This window comes from Sander lucioperca, chromosome 8, assembly GCF_008315115.2.
Source record: "Sander lucioperca isolate FBNREF2018 chromosome 8, SLUC_FBN_1.2, whole genome shotgun sequence".
Classification (NCBI taxonomy): domain Eukaryota; kingdom Metazoa; phylum Chordata; class Actinopteri; order Perciformes; family Percidae; genus Sander; species Sander lucioperca.
In genome coordinates, this window is record NC_050180.1 from 34,675,727 (window position 1) to 34,695,726 (window position 20,000).

Sequence of the window (20,000 nt, forward strand, 5' to 3'; positions counted from 1 at the left end):
TACTACACCCTACTACACCCTGCTACACTCTGCTACTCCCTACTATACCCTACTACACCCTGCTACACCTTACTACACCCTGCTACACCTTACTACACCCTGCTACACTCTGCTACTCCCTACTACACCCTGCTACACCTTACTACACCCTGCTACACCCTGCTACTCCCTACTATACCCTACTACACCCTGCTACACCTTACTACACCCTGCTACACCCTGCTACTCCCTACTATACCCTACTACACCCTGCTACACCTTACTACACCCTGCTACACTCTGCTACTCCCTACTATGCCCTACTACACCTTACTATGCCCTGCTACACCCTGCTACATCTGCTGACATCTCTCCATTAGTGCGTTGTTGGAATTGTTGGAATTGTTGGGTCGTTGTAAATTATAGAGTGAGGTCTAGACCTACTCTATGTTTAAAGTGTCTTGAGATAATTCTCGTTATGATTTCATACTCTGTATAAAATTGAATTGAAAAAGTGAACACGGAGTGATTTCAGTCCCACCCTCATTTGAAAAAAAGTAATTTAATAATTTAACTAAGCTGGTGATGTCACCTGTTCGTAGTTCCATCCATCCAGCTGTTTTCGCTGCTTCTAGAGGTTGTGATGTCAGCTGACTCAATCTGGAAAAAATAATGTGAGATCATTACACTTGATAGGGCGTCTGCGTCGGACAACTCTCCTCCGTCTGTGGAATGGACCTGTGAGTCCTCCTACGTCTCTGAACGGGGCGAGCGGCGTGTCTGCGTCTGCGTGGCATTGTCAAAAAACTACCTGATGGGAGTAACGGGGAACTATTCATAAACTGTCAAGACAATGTTCTGTGATGTCACTGATGATGTCACAGAGACAACATACCTTGATGTCTTTGATGATGTAACATGCTGCCTTCAAATGGGGTCAGGTAACGAATCAGTGATGTCAGTGATGATGTCACAAATGCTTAGCAACGAAAACTTAGATCATCACTAGTGACATCACTATAGTGTCACTGATCATGAAATGTCTCTGTGAGATCATAAATGATGATGTATTACATAAACTGTGACATCATCAGTGACATCACAGAACATTGTCTTGACAGTTTATGAATAGATCCCCGTTACTCCCATCAGGTAGTTTTTTGACAATGCCACGCAGACGCAGACACGCCGCTCGTCCCGTTCAGAGACGTAGGAGGACTCGCAGGTCCATTCCACAGACGGAGGAGAGTTGTCCGACGCAGACGCTAGGCAACGCTAATAAACATGCATTTTTAGGGCCCGGACAAGTATAATGATCTCATTCTTTTTCAGATTGACTCAGCTGCTATGAAGACTCAGAGAAGCAGCGGAAACAGCTGGATGGATGGAACCAGGAGCATCACCAAGTCAGTTAAATTATCAGTCAGGTCCTTGTGTTTTCTCGCCTCGCATTCTTCCCTGGATTTGGGACCTTACTACACCCTGCTACTCCCTGCTACACCCTGCTACACCCTGCTACACCTTACTACACCCTGATACACCTTACTACACCCTGCTACACCTTACTATACCCTGCTACACCCTGCTACACCTTACTACACCCTGCTACACCCTGCTACAACTTCCTACACCCTGCTACTTCCTGCTACACCTTCCTACACCCTGCTACTTCCTGCTACACCCTGCTACACCCTGCTACACCTTACTACACCCTGCTACACCCTGCTACAACTTGCTACACCTTACTACACCCTGCTACACCCTGCTACACCTTACTACACCCTGCTCCACCCTGCTACACCTTACTACACCCTGCTACACCCTGCTACAACTTCCTACACCCTCCTACTTCCTGCTACACCTTACTACACCCTGCTACACCCTGCTACTTCCTGCTACACCTTACTACACCCTGCTACACCCTGCTACAACTTGCTATACCCTTCTTCTCCCTACTACACCCTGCTACTCCCTACTATACCCTACTACACCCTACTACACCTTACTACTCCCTGCTACACCCTGCTACACCCTGCTACACCTTACTACACCCTGCTACACCCTGCTACTCCCTACTATACCCTACTACACCTTACTACACCCTGCTACACTCTGCTACTCCCTACTACACCCTACTACACCCTACTACACCCTGCTACACTCTGCTACTCCCTACTTTACCCTACTACACCTTACTACACCCTGCTACACTCTGCTACTCCCTACTCCACCCTGCTACGCCTTACTACACCCTGCTACACTCTGCTACTCCCTACTATACCCTACTACACCTTACTACACCCTGCTACACTCTGCTACTCCCTACTACACCCTACTACACCCTACTACACCCTGCTACACTCTGCTACTCCCTACTTTACCCTACTACACCTTACTACACCCTGCTACACTCTGCTACTCCCTACTATACCCTACTACACCTTACTACTCCCTTCTACGCCCTGCTACACCCTTACTATGCCCTGCTACACCCTGCTACATCTGCTGACATCTCTCCATTAGTGCGTTGTTGGAATTGTTGGAATTGTTGGAATTGTTGGAATTGTTGGGTCGTTGTAAATTATAGAGTGTGGTCTAGACCTACTCTATGTTTAAAGTGTCTTGAGATAATTCTCGTTATGATTTCATACTCTGAATAAAATTGAATCAGAATCAGAATCAGAATCAGAAAGGGCTTTATTGCCAAGTACGTTGCACATACGAGGAATTTGTCACGGTGTTGTTGGAGCATGTCACACATACAAATATAAGAAGGATAAAAAGATATAAACAATATAAGTATAAACATATACACACAGTACGTATTAATAACGATGAAATAAATTTAAATAAATAGTAAAATAAGTTAAACAGTAGTGAAAAGGGACGCTACAGCAGAGTAGGTACAGTGGCATGAGGAGCCAGAGGTGGGGTGTGGAGAGAGTCAGGATGGATTCCGGGCCTTGTTTAGAAGGCTAGTGGCGGAGGGGAAAAAACTGTTTATGTGGCGTGAGGTTTTGGTCCTGATGGACCTCATCCTCCTGCCAGAGGGGAGTGTCTCAAAGAGCTTGTGTCCGGGGTGGGAGGGGTCAGCCACAATCTTTCCAGCACGCTTCAGAGTCCTGGTGGCGTAAAGGTCCTGGAGCGGCGGCAGATTGCAGCCAATCACCTTCTCAGCTGACCGAATGACACGCTGCAGCCTGCCCTTGTCCTTGGCAGTGGCAGCAGCGTACCAGATGGTGATGGAGGATGTGAGGATGGACTCAATGATGGCTGTGTAGAAGTCCACCATCATTGTCTTTGGCAGGTTGAATTTCTTCAGCTGCCGCAGGAAGTACATCCTCTGTTGTGCTTTCTTGACTAGGGAGCTGATGTTCAGCTCCCACTTGAGGTCCTGGGAGATGGTAGTTCCCAGGAAGCGGAAAGACTCCACAGTGTCAATTGTGGAGCCACAGAGGGTGATGGGGGCAGGTGGGGCTGGGTTCTTTCTGAAGTCCACAGCCATCTCCACTGTCTTTAGAGCGTTGAGCTCTAGGTTGTTTTGCTTGCACCAGGTCACCAGGTGGTCAGCCTCCCACCTGTAGGCGGACTCGTCTCCATCAGAGATGAGTCCGATGAGGGAGGTGTCGTCCGCAAACTTCAGAAGCTTGACGGACTGGTGACTGGAGGTGCAGCTGTTGGTGTACAGGGAGAAGAGCAGAGAAAATTGAATTGAAAAAGTGAACACGGAGTGATTTCAGTCCCACCCTCATTTGAAAAAAAGTAATTTAATAATTTAACTAACCTGGTGATGTCACCTGTTCGTAGTTCCATCCATCCAGCTGTTTTCGCTGCTTCTAGAGGTTGTGATGTCAGCTGACTCAATCTGGAAAAAATAATGTGAGATCATTACACTTGATAGGGCGTCTGCGTCGGACAACTCTCCTCCGTCTGTGGAATGGACCTGCGAGTCCTCCTACGTCTCTGAACGGGGCGAGCGGCGTGTCTGCGTCTGCGTGGCATTGTCAAAAAACTACCTGATGGGAGTAACGGGGAACTATTCATAAACTCTCAAGACAATGTTCTGTGATGTCACTGATGATGTCACAGAGACAACATACCTGGATGTCTTTGATGATGTAACATGCTGCCTTCAAATGGGGTCAGGTAACGAATCAGTGATGTCAGTGTCACAAATGCTCTGCAACGAAAACTTAGATCAATCACTAGTGACATCACTATAGTGTCATTGATCATGAAATGTCTCTGTGAGATCATAAATGATAATGTGTCACATAAACTGTGACATCATCAGTGACATCACAGAACATTGTCTTGAGAGTTTATGAATAGATCCCCGTTACTCCCATCAGGTAGTTTTTTGACAATGCCACGCAGACGCAGACACGCCGCTCGCCCCGTTCAGAGACGTAGGAGGACTCGCAGGTCCATTCCACAGACGGAGGAGAGTTGTCCGACGCAGACGCTAGGCAACGCTAATAAACATGCATTTTTAGGGCCCGGACAAGTATAATGATCTCATTCTTTTTCAGATTGACTCAGCTGCTATGAAGACTCAGAGAAGCAGCGGAAACAGCTGGATGGATGGAACCAGGAGCATCACCAAGTCAGTTAAATTATCAGTCAGGTCCTTGTGTTTTCTCGCCTCGCATTCTTCCCTGGATTTGGGACCTTACTACACCCTGCTACACCCTGCTACACCCTGCTACACCCTGCTACACCTTACTATACCCTGCTACACCCTGCTACACCTTACTACACCCTGCTACACCCTGCTACAACTTCCTACACCCTGCTACTTCCTGCTACACCTTCCTACACCCTGCTACTTCCTGCTACACCCTGCTACACCCTGCTACACCTTACTACACCCTGCTACACCCTGCTACAACTTGCTACACCTTACTACACCCTGCTACACCCTGCTACACCTTACTACACCCTGCTCCACCCTGCTACACCTTACTACACCCTGCTACACCCTGCTACAACTTCCTACACCCTCCTACTTCCTGCTACACCTTACTACACCCTGCTACACCCTGCTACTTCCTGCTACACCTTACTACACCCTGCTACACCCTGCTACAACTTGCTATACCCTTCTTCTCCCTACTACACCCTGCTACACCCTGCTACTCCCTACTATACCCTACTACACCCTACTACACCTTACTACTCCCTGCTACACCCTGCTACACCCTGCTACACCTTACTACACCCTGCTACACCCTGCTACTCCCTACTATACCCTACTACACCTTACTACACCCTGCTACACTCTGCTACTCCCTACTACACCCTACTACACCCTACTACACCCTGCTACACTCTGCTACTCCCTACTTTACCCTACTACACCTTACTACACCCTGCTACACTCTGCTACTCCCTACTACACCCTGCTACGCCTTACTACACCCTGCTACACTCTGCTACTCCCTACTATACCCTACTACACCTTACTACACCCTGCTACACTCTGCTACTCCCTACTACACCCTACTACACCCTACTACACCCTGCTACACTCTGCTACTCCCTACTTTACCCTACTACACCTTACTACACCCTGCTACACTCTGCTACTCCCTACTTTACCCTACTACACCTTACTACACCCTGCTACACTCTGCTACTCCCTACTTTACCCTACTACACCTTACTACACCCTGCTACACTCTGCTACTCCCTACTATACCCTACTACACCTTACTACTCCCTTCTACGCCCTGCTACACCCTTACTACGCCCTGCTACACCCTGCTACATCTGCTGACATCTCTCCATTAGTGCGTTGTTGGAATTGTTGGAATTGTTGGAATTGTTGGAATTGTTGGGTCGTTGTAAATTATAGAGTGTGGTCTAGACCTACTCTATGTTTAAAGTGTCTTGAGATAATTCTCGTTATGATTTCATACTCTGAATAAAATTGAATCAGAATCAGAATCAGAATCAGAAAGGGCTTTATTGCCAAGTACGTTGCACATACGAGGAATTTGTCATGGTGTTGTTGGAGCATGTCACACATACAAATATAAGAAGGATAAAAAGATATAAATAATATAAGTATAAACATATACACACAGTACGTATTAATAACGATGAAATAAATTTAAATAAATAGTAAAATAAGTTAAACAGTAGTGAAAAGGGACGCTACAGCAGAGTAGGTACAGTGGCATGAGGAGCCAGAGGTGGGGTGTGGAGAGAGTCAGGATGGATTCCGGGCCTTGTTTAGAAGGCTAGTGGTGGAGGGGAAAAAACTGTTTATGTGACGTGAGGTTTTGGTCCTGATGGACCTCAGCCTCCTGCCAGAGGGGAGTGTCTCAAAGAGCTTGTGTCCGGGGTGGGAGGGGTCAGCCACAATCTTTCCAGCACGCTTCAGAGTCCTGGTGGCGTAAAGGTCCTGGAGCGGCGGCAGATTGCAGCCAATCACCTTCTCAGCTGACCGAATGACACGCTGCAGCCTGCCCTTGTCCTTGGCAGTGGCAGCAGCGTACCAGATGGTGATGGAGGATGTGAGGATGGACTCAATGATGGCTGTGTAAAAGTGCACCATCTTTGTCTTTGGCAGGTTGAATTTCTTCAGCTGCCGCAGGAAGTACATCCTCTGTTGTGCTTTCTTGACGAGGGAGCTGATGTTCAGCTCCCACTTGAGGTCTTGGGAGATGGTAGTTCTCAGGAAGCGGAAAGACTCCACAGTGTCAATTGTGGAGCCACAGAGGGTGATGGGGGCAGGTGGGGCTGGGTTCTTTCTGAAGTCCACAACCATCTCCACTGTCTTTAGAGCGTTGAGCTCTAGGTTGTTTTGCTTGCACCAGGTCACCAGGTGGTCAGCCTCCCACCTGTAGGCGGACTCGTCTCCATCAGAGATGAGTCCGGTGAGGGAGGTGTCGTCCGCAAACTTCAGAAGCTTGACGGACTGGTGACTGGAGGTGCAGCTGTTGGTGTACAGGGAGAAGAGCAGAGAAAATTGAATTGAAAAAGTGAACACGGAGTGATTTCAGTCCCACCCTCATTTGAAAAAAAGTAATTTAATAATTTAACTAACCTGGTGATGTCACCTGTTCGTAGTTCCATCCATCCAGCTGTTTTCGCTGCTTCTAGAGGTTGTGATGTCAGCTGACTCAATCTGGAAAAAATAATGTGAGATCATTACACTTGATAGGGCGTCTGCGTCGGACAACTCTCCTCCGTCTGTGGAATGGACCTGCGAGTCCTCCTACGTCTCTGAACGGGGCGAGCGGCGTGTCTGCGTCTGCGTGGCATTGTCAAAAAACTACCTGATGGGAGTAACGGGGAACTATTCATAAACTCTCAAGACAATGTTCTGTGATGTCACTGATGATGTCACAGAGACAACATACCTGGATGTCTTTGATGATGTAACATGCTGCCTTCAAATGGGGTCAGGTAACGAATCAGTGATGTCAGTGTCACAAATGCTCTGCAACGAAAACTTAGATCAATCACTAGTGACATCACTATAGTGTCATTGATCATGAAATGTCTCTGTGAGATCATAAATGATAATGTGTCACATAAACTGTGACATCATCAGTGACATCACAGAACATTGTCTTGAGAGTTTATGAATAGATCCCCGTTACTCCCATCAGGTAGTTTTTTGACAATGCCACGCAGACGCAGACACGCCGCTCGCCCCGTTCAGAGACGTAGGAGGACTCGCAGGTCTACGCCTAGTGATTTCTCTGCTTCTTTTGACTCTCGCTCCTTTGTTGAATGTGATGATGTTGATTAATTTGTGCAAAGTTTCAACAACCACTGTCTGTCGGTATTGGATATGGTAGCGCCTGTTAAAATGATTTCAGGGTCACAGAAAAAGGCCCTCCCATGGATAAATGATAACATTTGTAGTCTTAGGAGAAAATGTCGGAAGACAGAGCGTCTGTGGAAAGCCACTAAATTAAAGGTACACAGACTCCATTTAAAAGACATGATGCTGGATCTGAATGAATTGATAAAGCAGCTTATTTTTCTAATCTTGTGTCAGGAAATAAGAAAAATCCAAAAGTCTTGTTTGACACTATTGAAAATCTTACTACACCTTCGGCTCCTCTTGTGCCTGTGTACACGCATGAGGACTGTGACAACTTTTTGTCATTTTTTTTTTTAACAAAGTACATGACATTAGGGCCAGTGTTAATTCTCCACTCATTAGTGTTTGTTCTACTGAGTTTTCACCGGTGTCGTCTTGGTCGTCCTTCACTCCTGTCAGCCTACAGGATGTGAAGACCATGACAGGAAATATGAAACCGTCTTCGAGCCCCACTGACATCGTCCCAACAACTCTATTGTTGAAAATGTTTGATATTGTCGGCCCCTGTGTGGAAAAAAAAATAATTAACCTGTCACTTACATCTGGCTCAGTCCCCAGCTACTTCAAACACGCTGCGGTAAACCCGATCCTTAAAGTGCCCATATTATGAAAAAATCACTTTTTCTGGGATTTGGGGAGTTATTTTGTGTCTCTGGTGCTTCCACACACATACAAACTTTGAAAAAAATCCATCCATGCTGTTTAGAGTGAGATACGGTTTCTGAATGTGTCCTGCCTTCAGTCTCTGGGTGAGCTGTTCAAAATCTGCACGGCTTGTGATGTCACAAGCCGAAACGAGCAGGCTAACCGCAACCATTAGCTCGTAGCGTTAGCATGCTAACGCTATGGCTAACGCTAGCATGCTAACGCTAGCATGCTACCTCGTTCTCAATAGCAAAGCACTGCTACAACACACACAAGTTCACCATAATCTACAAAAGAACTACTTCCATGTGCGCCCTCATTTAGAAGTCTCCCAGCTAATCCTGCCTTGTAACTGACCAAAGTTGTAGAAACAGCCTTTCTTTTACTGTCTATGGAGCTAGCTAGCTGACATGATCTACATCTGAGCTACTGGGCATGTGCAGTGCAATCAAAGATAGTACAGAAGAAGAAGAAGAAAAGAGGTCTCACTCTGTAGCTTAAACAGAGACCAGCTGAAAAGAGGATCTGCAGCAGTGAGAGAGAGCGCTGCAGTACAACTAAAATATGGTGTTTTTTGAAAATTAAACCATGTAATCCTATTCTGGTACAACCTTAAAATACAATTATGAACCTGAAAATGAGCATAATATGGCTGCTTTAAAAAGCCCAATCTTGACCCTTCAGAACCTTAAAACTACAGCCCCATATCTAAACTTCCATTTATCTCCAAAATTTTGGAAAAAGTAGTGGCACGCCAGCTGACCTCCTTCATGGAGCAGCACAACTTGTTTGATACTTTTCAGTCTGGTTTTCGAAAATTCCACTCGACTGAAACAGCCCTTATCAAAGTCTCTAGTGATGTGATGATGGCAGCAGACTCTGGCCGTTACACTGTACTTGTACTTCTTGATTTGACTTCTGCTTTTGACACTGTGGATCACAGTATACTGATGAATCGGCTTCAGAATGAGATGGGACTATCAGGATCTGTCCTTCAGTGGTTCTCTTCCTATATTCATGACCGAACCTTTAATGTTGCTGTAAACAATGTACAGTCTGATGTGACCAATTTGTTCTGCGGAGTGGCACAAGGGTCAGTTTTAGGTCCTATTTTGTTTTTACTGTATATTTTGCCACTTGGTCAAATTATTGGTTGTTTCAAGGATGTATCATATCATTTCTATGCCGACGATGTCCAGTTGTATTGTTCTTTTAATGATGCTGAGTTCCATCGTTTGTCTCTGTTCCTAGAGTGTGTGTCCTCCATCAAAGACTGGCTGGCCACTAACTACCTGCAGATAAATTCAAACAAGACTGAAACGCTGATCTTTGCCCCAGACCATAAGATCCCGCTGATCAAACAGCACCTTGGCTCTCTGGGCCCCTCTGTCAAATCCAGCCTCAGAAACCTGGGGGTTGTGTTTGACCAGGTCATGTCTTTGGAGACACACTCAAAACAGCTTGTCCGAAATTGCTTTTATCATCTTAGGAACATCTCTAAAATTTGCAAAATGTTGTCAAAGAAGGATCTGGAAATGATAATTCACGCTTTCATATCAACAAGACTTGACTACTGCAACTCTGTTTTGACCTGTCTGAATAAGTCTGCACTGAACAAACTGCAAATTGTTCAAAATTGTGCTGCTAGACTTTTAACAGATGCCCCTCGAAGGTCTCATATCACTCCAGTCTTGTCGGCTCTCCATTGGCTCCCTGTAAAATTCAGGATTGATTTTAAGATTTTAGTGCTGACTTTCAGAGCCTTAAACGGTCAGGCCCCACAGTACATCCTGGACCTTTTGAAGCCGTATTTCTCTGGCCAGACTCTTCGATCCTCTGGCCAGAACTTGCTTGTAGTCCCTAAGACTCGTTATAAGACCCGAGGGGACCTCTCTTTTCAGTCTGTTGCTCCCAGACTGTGAAACGCCCTGCCCCTGTCCATGCGTCTGGCAGACTCTGTTGTCTCTTTTAAAAAGGATCTGAAAACATGTTTATTTAGGAAAGCCTTTGGTTGATGGGTTTTCACTAGTGTCACTTTAATTTTACACATGTATATACATTTTATATTGTTTGTTTTACCTATTCTTTTGTACAGCACTTTGTGATTTTATCTGTGAAAAGCGCTTTATAAATACATTTTACTTACTTACTTATTAGTAGGCTGTAGTAGGGAGTAGCAGGGTGTAGCAGGGAGTAGCAGGGTGTAGCAGGGAGTAGCAGGGTGTAGCAGGGTGTTGCAGGGTGTAGCAGGGAGTAGCAGGGTGTAGCAGGGTGTAGCAGGGAGTAGCAGGGTGTAGCAGGGTGTAGTAAGGTGTAGTAGGGTATAGTAGAGTATAGTAGGGAGTAGCAGGGTGTAGCAGGGTGTAGTAAGGTCTAGCAGGGTGTAGTACAGTGTAGTAAGGTGTAGCAGGGTGTAGTAAGGTGTAGCAGGGTGTAGCAGGGTGTAGCAGGGAGTAGCAGGGTGTAGTAAGGTGTAGCAGGGTGTAGCAGGGAGTAGCAGGGTGTAGCAGGGTGTAGTAAGGTGTAGTAGGGTATAGTAGAGTATAGTAGGGAGTAGCAGGGCGTAGCAGGGTGTAGTAAGGTGTAGCAGGGTGTAGCAGGGAGTAGTACGGAGTAGTAGGGTGTAGCAGGGTGTAGCAGTGAGTAGCAGTGTGTACCAGGGTGTAGTAGGGTGTAGCAGGGTGTAGTAGGGTGTAGCAGGGAGTAGCAGAGTGTAGCAGTGTGTAGTAAGGTGTAGTAAGGTGTAGCAGGGTGTAGTAGGGTGTAGCAGGGTGTAGCAGGGTGTAGTAGGGTGTAGTAAGGTGTAGCAGGGTGTAGTAAGGTGTAGCAGGGTGTAGCAGGGTGTAGCAGGGAGTAGCAGGGTGTAGCAGGGTGTAGTAAGGTGTAGCAGGGTGTAGCAGGGTGTAGCAGGGAGTAGCAGGGTGTAGTAAGGTGTAGCAGGGTGTAGCAGGGTGTAGCAGGGAGTAGCAGGGTGTAGCAGGGTCTAGCAGGGTGTAGTACAGTGTAGTAAGGTGTAGCAGGGTATAGTAAGGTGTAGTAGGGTGTATCAGGGTGTAGTAAGGGTGTAGCAGGGTGTAGCAGGGTGTAGTAAGGTCCCAAATCCAGTGAAGAATGCGAGGCGAGAAAACACAAGGACCTGACTGATAATTTAACTGACTTGGTGATGCTCCTGGTTCCATCCATCCAGCTGTTTCCGCTGCTTCTCTGAGTCTTCATAGCAGCTGAGTCAATCTGAAAAGGAATGAGATCATTATACTTGTCCGGGCCCTAAAAATGCATGTTTATTAGCGTTGCCTAGCGTCTGCGTCGGACAACTCTCCTCCGTCTGTGGAATGGACCTGCGAGTCCTCCTACGTCTCTGAACGGGGCGAGCGGCGTGTCTGCGTCTGCGTGGCATTGTCAAAAAACTACCTGATGGGAGTAACGGGGATCTATTCATAAACTGTCAAAGCTATCATGTATGATCTCAGATAGGCCACATTTCATGATGTTAAATTCCTGTGGCTCAATCAATGACACATTCGCGATGTCACTAGTGATTAAACCAAATGTTTAGTTGCAAAGGATTTGTGACATCATCACTGACATCTCTTAAACGCAAACTGTGACATCATCGGTGACTTTCACCCAGGAGACCGGGGATCGTGTCCCGCGTGCCACGTTTCCTAAAGTCCCTTTCGTCTTTAACCGTCCCGTTATTGCCGCGTGCCACGGAACCGTAAGCCCGCCCACGACCTTATCCTAAACTCAACCGTCCCCTTATTCTCGTGTGTGTCACGGACCTTTTCCTTAACCTAACTGCGTCAAAAGGGACGCCAATCGTCCCGACCAAGCGCGTTATATGACGCTAAAGGAGACTTTTAGCGTCAACACCAACGACAAAGGCACCTGACCAAGCGTCCGTATTTTACGAGATGGGAGTGAGAACGTGTTGATGAAAACAGTTGCTTGTGATAAGTTTACAGTGGGTCACTACTACAAAAGCTTCTCAAAACGTATCAATACAGCATTGCTGAAAAGGTCTAAAGCGTCAAAAGAAATAGGAAAGGAAAAAAAAAAGGGAAAGGACGCTTCACACGCCGGGAGACGGCCGCGGGGGACGCTTCACATGCCGGGAGACGGCCGAAAAGGACGCTTCACACGCCGGGAGACGGCCGAAAAGGACGCTTCACACGCCGAGAGACGTAACGGGCCGGTTGTGATTAGGACGACTACGGGAAACTAAACGCCACACATGGGACTCGATCCCCGCTCGCCTGGGTGAAAGTCCTGTGTTTGACCCATCCACCCCCCCGACCAACCTCCCTACGCAGATTTTCGGCTCTTTATACTACTCTCTACCATTTTTGTGCTGTGACCACGAAATATGCTTCCCATTGAAATACATTACTTCACATTTTCGTGCTGGCCACCACGTAAAAAATGAGAAAAACTTTCCCGTGAACACGTATCAATAGATTAAAAATAACGTGACATTTACACAAACTGCCGCGTTTGCTGCCCCTTTATGTGTAACATGAAGTATACTACTACTTGAGTGCAGTAAATCAATGGGAAACATACATGTGTACAGACAAGGCTAGCAGCAGCAGGGCCGCGTCAGACACGTTTCTGGTGTGTAAAGACATAGAAAAATACACACAGCTGCCACGCTGCTGTCACGCCACGCTCACGCCACGCTCCAGCCATGCAGCCATGCAGCCAGTGTGTGGCCGGCCTAAGTCAGAGCTTGCATGTTACTAATTTAGCTTCTTCCCTGGAGTCCTTGTGCTTTTTCGCCTCACAGATTTCCTTGAATTGTGCCCACGCTGCAGGAAACGCTGATCTGAAGCTGCATGCCAGGGCAGTTGACTCCTGCAAGGTCAGCTCTGTCTCTACTGAGAGTAGTATCAAACCTGTTTCAGTTCCTTCGTTCTATTATGATTCATGTTTTTATTTTGTTTTGTAGTTAGTTTAATCTGATTGTCAAGACTTTATTGAGATTGAGATTTCAGACACTTGCTGATCATCAGTCCTTCCAGAAAAATGCTTTTGAGTTTTTTTGTGGTTGTTGTGGGCAAAAATCCTTGATTATGCGGCACGTTTTCTTAAAAAATGCGATGGAATATGCGGGATATTTATGCAATTTTATGCGATGAAATTGCGGGAACTTGCAAAAATTGCGGGAACTTGCAAAAATTGCGGGAACTTGCAAAAACTGCGGGAACTTGCAAAAACTGCGGGAACTTGCAAAAATTGCGGGAACTTGCAAAAATTGCGGGAACTTGCAAAAATTGCGGGAACTTGCAAAAACTGCGGGAACTTGCAAAAACTGCGGGAACTTGCAAAATTTGCGGGAACTTGCAAAAATTGCGGGAACTTGCTAAATTTGCGGGAACTTGCAAAAACTGCGGTTTCATCGTGGCTTCATCGCGGGGTTTGCAGCTTTTCGATGACGTTCACGTCGCGTAATTACATCACTTCATAACGTTCCCATGGCAACAGGGGAAAACGGCTGCTCTTGTGTGAAGTAAACGCAACATTTTTCAACTTTCCGCTAAGATATATGTGACTTTTTTGCAATGAAAATGCTGGGATTATGAAATCATGCAAGCCCCGCATATTTTGCACGGAAATCGGCAATTTATGCGGCGAAAGTGCGGCGTATTTGAAAAAAATGCGCCCCTCGTCAGGCTCGTCAACGGTGCAGTTACGTCTCCACGCCCTGGTAGTTGTTCTGTATTCTGTTGTATAGTTGAATAACTGTTAATGTGTTACGTTAACATACCGGACACCTACCGTATTCAGCCCCTTGTTCTGTGTGCTATTGTGTACTTTAATAACTTGCCTTTCCTGTTCTTGGTCTTGGATTTTGTGAAATAAATTTCTAAATAAATGCGACTTATAGTCCAGTGCAACTGATATATTTTTTCCTCTTCATAACGCATTTTTTGACTGATGCGACTTATAGTCCGGAGCGACTTATAGTCCAGAAAATACGGTATTCTAAAGGTCCCTTAATGCACATTAAGTTTAAAAATATGCAGACTTTGGCTGATTATGCGATCACATAATCACGTTTTTCTGGAGGGAAATCATCGTCATTATGAGGCACCACTGACGGCTGGGTGGATTGACCAAGGAACAGGTGACATTACCAGGTAAACTACATCATCCCTCAACAAAATACATTTTCTTTTATATTAGTTTAATCTGATAGTCAAATACTTCCTGACACTTGCACAGCCCTATGTTTAAAATCTCTGACACCAAACTGAATATCCTATGGCTTAAAAGAACTGAGGGTACTGTCATTTCATGCATTGGGCTACATGTTTATTAGCGTTGCCTAGCGTCTGCGTCGCATGAACTCGGAGGCGGAAATCTTCTGAAAGCTCAGAGTTCACGAGTTGTGACCATAGACTGTAAAAATGAGGTTGAGACATCTACAATTAGGACTAGTAACAATGCATTTGCAGATATCCACAAATGTAAATGACAGTAACCTTAGTTATTTTTAGCCATAGTTATACTTCAGGAAAAAAAAGATTCTTGCCACTGTTGCACTAAATGCTTGCTCTTGGGGGATTGTTGGGTCATTGTAAATCATATAACTGTCACTTATTTGATTCAATTCAATTTTATTTATAATATAAAATCATAACAAGTGTTCAAAGTCTCAAGACACTTTTGTCATGGGCGTCAGTTTGGTTTGAAATGTTCTGGGGACAGAGATGCATTCGGAAGTACATTTCCAGAAGTGCTGGGTACAATGACGCATTCATTCATTCATTTTTCTCTTTCGCACAGGTGATGTTTTGAAAGACGCTGTCCTGTAGCTTACTAATGAATAAAAACGTTGTTTAATGTACGTAAACAATGATCAATGATTACCAAATTTCCCTCTCATATTGCTCCTCATAACCACTGAAAACTGTCCAAAAATCGAACCCAAAGTCCAATTATTATGGACGTTATCTGACTTTAAACGTTTCTGCTTCACATTTTCAGCAGGGCAGCGGAACGGCTGTGGGTTGACTCCCCACGGTTCTCATGGGCTTTATAAGTCATAACGTGAAAAAGCTTAAAGTGGTTTAATGTACCTAAACAACGACCAATCATCACCACATTTCTGGTTCGATTTTTGGACAGTTTACAGTGGTTATGAGGAGCAATATGAGAGAGAAATTTGGTAATCATTGATCATTGTTTACAAGCTTTTTCCTCGCCATACGCGCCAAGAAGACAACGCTTATATAATAACTTATATAATCGTTGGATTTCTGTTTAGTTCTTTTGACAGACTTAAGTGTTCATTACAAGATATGGCCATGAGAAATTTGGTGATGATTGCTCGTCGTTTAGGTACATTAAACCACGTTAAGCAGAATGTCCCGACAGGCAGTGTAGTGAACAGAGAAGCGTGCAGCCAGCGTAGCAGCTGTGTGTGTGTGTGTGTGTGTGTGTGTGTGTGTGTGTGTGTGTGTGTGTGTGTGTGTGTGTGTGTGTGTGTGTGCCTGCCCTGTGGGGATAGAGATTGTTGTGGATTTTTTGGCATCTGTCGCTCAAGAATTATATGTGTTATGGACTTTTTTTAAACTAAATTGAGCTCGAGGTTTTCAAAAAAGTGGTGGGTACAAAATGACTCATGATGAAATCCGGTAGGTACGTGTCCCCACCGTCCCCACCGTCCCCACCGTCCCCACCGTCCCCACCGAAATCGACGCCTATGACTTTTGTCATGGTTTTGGTATTTTGTTCCGTGTTCTGTCTTATTGTGGTAGTCTGGTTTTTCTGTCTTGTCTTGTCTGGTTTTTCTTCCTGTCTTTGTTTGTTTGTTTCCCACCTTCTTTGATTGTTCTCCCAGCCCTAATGTGTTTCACCTGTTCCCCAGCCTAGTGTCACCTGTTGCTTGTTTCCTCATTTACTTTGTGTATTTAGTCTCTGTCTCTATCTCCAGTCTCTGCCTGCTGGTTTAAGCCTGGTTCACACGGGACGATTTTAAAATTGTCGGCCGATTTTCCAATCCTGAGAGACTCCACACACGGCGATAAAAAATCACGGTCTACCAGTTTTGGTCGTACAGCGTGTGGTGAGCAGCACACGGCAAAATCAACGATCACACACGAACCGATTCGGCTCCCGAGCATTCCCAGGTCAGACGGGAAATCTCGCAAAATCCCTCGAGATCAAACGTGACTTCAGAGTAAACAATCATGGCGGACGAAGAGGATGCAGTGGCGATAGTTTGTAGTTTGGTTTTAACCGGAAAAAAAACGTTATCAAAAGAAAAGGCGACGGTCAAAGAAGTGGAGACAACGCGAGCATGGACTATACTTGCTCTACTCATCTCAGACGTCCACCGGACTTTCTGGTGCGCCGTGCCGGCGGCTGTTTTGATGTTGTTTCCCGGTGCTTTCCTCGCCGCCTCGTCACCTCTCTTTCTGATTGGCTACACGCCACAGTCCACAGGCTGCGTGCTCGTTTGTCCCCGGGGGGACACCACACACCAGGAGAAATCGGGCCAAAACAATCCAACATGTTGGATATCCCCGATTTGAGATGGGAGCGGTCCCGACGTCCTTCCGAGCAGACGAGAGCAGTCTTAACACACCACACACGGCAGGAATATCTGATCAGATTATTTTACCATAATCGGAGCATCCTTATAGATTGTCAGAAAGTGGTGAATCGGAGCTAAAATCGGCCTAATTATCCTGCCGTGTGAACCAGGCTTTAGTCTGGAACTATATCTTGTAAGTTTTTTTGCCCTGCCAGTCGCCTGGACACTCTTTGTTGTAAGTTGTTTTGTCGTTAATAAATTCTGAGCCGCATTTGGGTCCAAGCCTCACCTCTTTATCCACCTGAGGATTGTGACAACTTTGAAGAGAATAAGTGAACACCCACCCTCCTTTAATAATAGTTTTTCTAATGTAATTTCTAATGAATTAACATTAATGATTTGGCTAGCCTGATGATGCGACCCGTCCATAGCCCCAGCCATCCAGCTGTTGTCGGTGCAACTCTCCTCCGTCTGTGGACATGGGAGGACCTGCGAGTCCTCCTACGTCTACGAACGGGGCGAGCGGCGTGTCTGCGTCTGCGTGGCATTGTCAAAAAACTACCTGATGGGAGTAACGGGGATCTATTCATAAACTGTCAAGACAATGTTCTGTGATCCAGAGACAGCTTTTCTGCTTGCAGTGGAGATGTGTTAACAGAAGAGTTTTACCTTTAAGGTCGACTCTTGATTTACAGCATGCACGCCAGGGGCACGCACGCACACACGCACACACACAGACGTACACAGACGTATACAGACGCACACACGCACGCACATAGACGTACACAGACGTATACAGACGCACACACGCACGCACACAGATGTACACAGACGTATACAGACGCACACACACACACACGCACGCACACACACTGATGCACAGACGCACACACACACACACACACACACAGACGCACACACACACACACACACAGACGCACACACACACACACACACACACACACACACACACACACACACACACACACAGACGCACACACACACACAGACGCACACACACACACACACACTGATGCACAGACGTGCACACACACACACACACACACACACACAGACACACACACACACACACACACTGATGCACAGATGCGCACACACACACACACACACACACACACACACACACACACAGACGCACACACACACACAGACGCACACACACACACACACACACACACACTGATGCACAGACGCGCACACACACACACACACACACACACACAGACACACACACACACACACACACACTGATGCACAGATGCGCACACACACACACACACACACACACACACACACACACACACACACACACACACACACACACACACACACACACACACACACACACACACACACACACACACTGATGCACAGATGCGCACACACACACACACACACACACACACAGACACACACACACACAGACGCACACACACACACACACACACACACACACACACACACACAGACACACACACACACACACACACACTGATGCACAGATGCGCACACACACACACACACACACACACACACACACACAGACGCACACACACACACAGACGCACACACACACACACACACACACACACTGATGCACAGACGCGCACACACACACACACACACACACACACAGACACACACACACACACACACACACTGATGCACAGATGCGCACACACACACACACACACTGATGCACAGATGCGCACACACACACACACACACACACACTGATGCACAGACGCACACACACACACACACACACACACACACACACGCACACACAGACGCACACACACACACACACACACACACTGATGAACAGACGCACACACACACACACAGACGCACACACACACACACACACACTCCATCCCACATAAACGGCTCCTCATACAGCATTGATATGTGATGCATTTTGCGCTGTAGACATCATTTAGATTCAGATTGTGTCATTGACGTGGCAAAAAGCAATTTCCTACCGCAGGTTGTCGGTGCGATAATGAGGAAATGAACAGCCCGTAGCGGAAAATGTCTTCCATCCAGTCTTTTAATGACCTTAATGTATTTTTATGAAGCGAGGACCAAGCGTGCACACACAGAGACAGAAGATGCGACGGCCGGGGTCACTGTTGTCGTCTCCTGTTGTCAAAAGAAATGAATCACAATAAAAGTTAGCTATACCTTTCAGATGAATGAAGGACTGAAGAACAAATTATTCCCACTTAATGGTATAATATTTAGCTGCCTCCAGCATTTGAGTCCTTCATCAGGCCACAGTGTGCTTCAGTTGCACTCAGTTCAACGGATACATCTAACAACTCGTCTCACTCCGAACTCGTAAAATAAGGACGTTTGGACAGTGGCTGTCAGCGTCTGGTGCGACGAAAAAGGCGTCTTTCAGCGTGTTTGTGTAACGCACTGGGGAGAGCAGCAGTTAGAGAGGATTTAGAGAGTAGTATTTAAGGAGGTTGGTTGGGGGGGTGGATGGGTCAAACACAGGACTTTCACCCAGGAGAGCGGGGTTCGCATCCCGCTTGTCACGCTTGCTATAGTCGCTTATTTCTTTCCTCCCGCGTGTCACAGAACCGTTCGCCCACCCACGACCCTTTCCTTAAGATAACTGCATCAAAAGGGACGGCAATAGTCCCGACCAAGCGCGTTTACTTATAGCGCTAAAGGGACGGCAATAGTCCCGACCAAGACGTTTACTTATAGCACTAAAGGGACGTCAGTAGTCCCGACCAAGCGCGTTTACTTAAATCACTAAAGGGGAGTTTTAGCGTCAATAAGAACGACAAAGGCACCTGACCAAGCGTCCATATTTTACGAGATGGGTGTGAGAACCTGTTGCATCTAATTAATGCAGTGTGAGCCTCTTTTCACACTGCAACCCTGAATTTATCCAAACATTACCCAAAGGGAGCTGTAAGTGAGAATGTTACGCCCTTGTTAAGGGGAAAATAG

The 20,000-nt window shown here is 46.3% G+C and overlaps 3 long non-coding RNA genes across 4 annotated transcripts in view; 1 reads left to right on the forward strand and 2 right to left on the reverse strand.

Annotated features, from left to right (window-relative positions):
• The window catches only part of LOC118495628, a 26,788-nt gene extending 18,885 nt beyond the window's left edge, over positions 1–7,903 (forward strand). The window contains exons 3-5 of the long non-coding RNA XR_004898112.1: positions 1,163–1,286; positions 4,336–4,486; positions 7,606–7,903. This is a non-coding gene — a long non-coding RNA (uncharacterized LOC118495628). The remainder of the gene's footprint in view (positions 1–1,162; positions 1,287–4,335; positions 4,487–7,605) is intronic.
• Positions 7,135–11,873, reverse strand: LOC118495627. 2 transcript variants are annotated; one of them, XR_004898110.1, is made up of 3 exons: positions 11,724–11,873; positions 8,442–8,446; positions 7,135–7,261 (listed from the first exon to the last, which is right to left on the reverse strand). It is a non-coding gene; the product is annotated as an uncharacterized LOC118495627 (long non-coding RNA). The 2 variants fall into 2 exon arrangements; XR_004898111.1 differs by lacking the exon at positions 8,442–8,446 and adding an exon at positions 10,603–10,608 and having other exon boundaries at positions 7,238–7,261.
• Positions 11,874–17,469: 5,596 nt separating this feature from the next.
• LOC118495629 lies at positions 17,470–18,689 on the reverse strand. Its single transcript, XR_004898113.1, has 2 exons — positions 18,655–18,689; positions 17,470–17,567 (listed from the first exon to the last, which is right to left on the reverse strand). It is a non-coding gene; the product is annotated as an uncharacterized LOC118495629 (long non-coding RNA).
• Between the last annotated feature and the right edge of the window lie 1,311 nt (positions 18,690–20,000).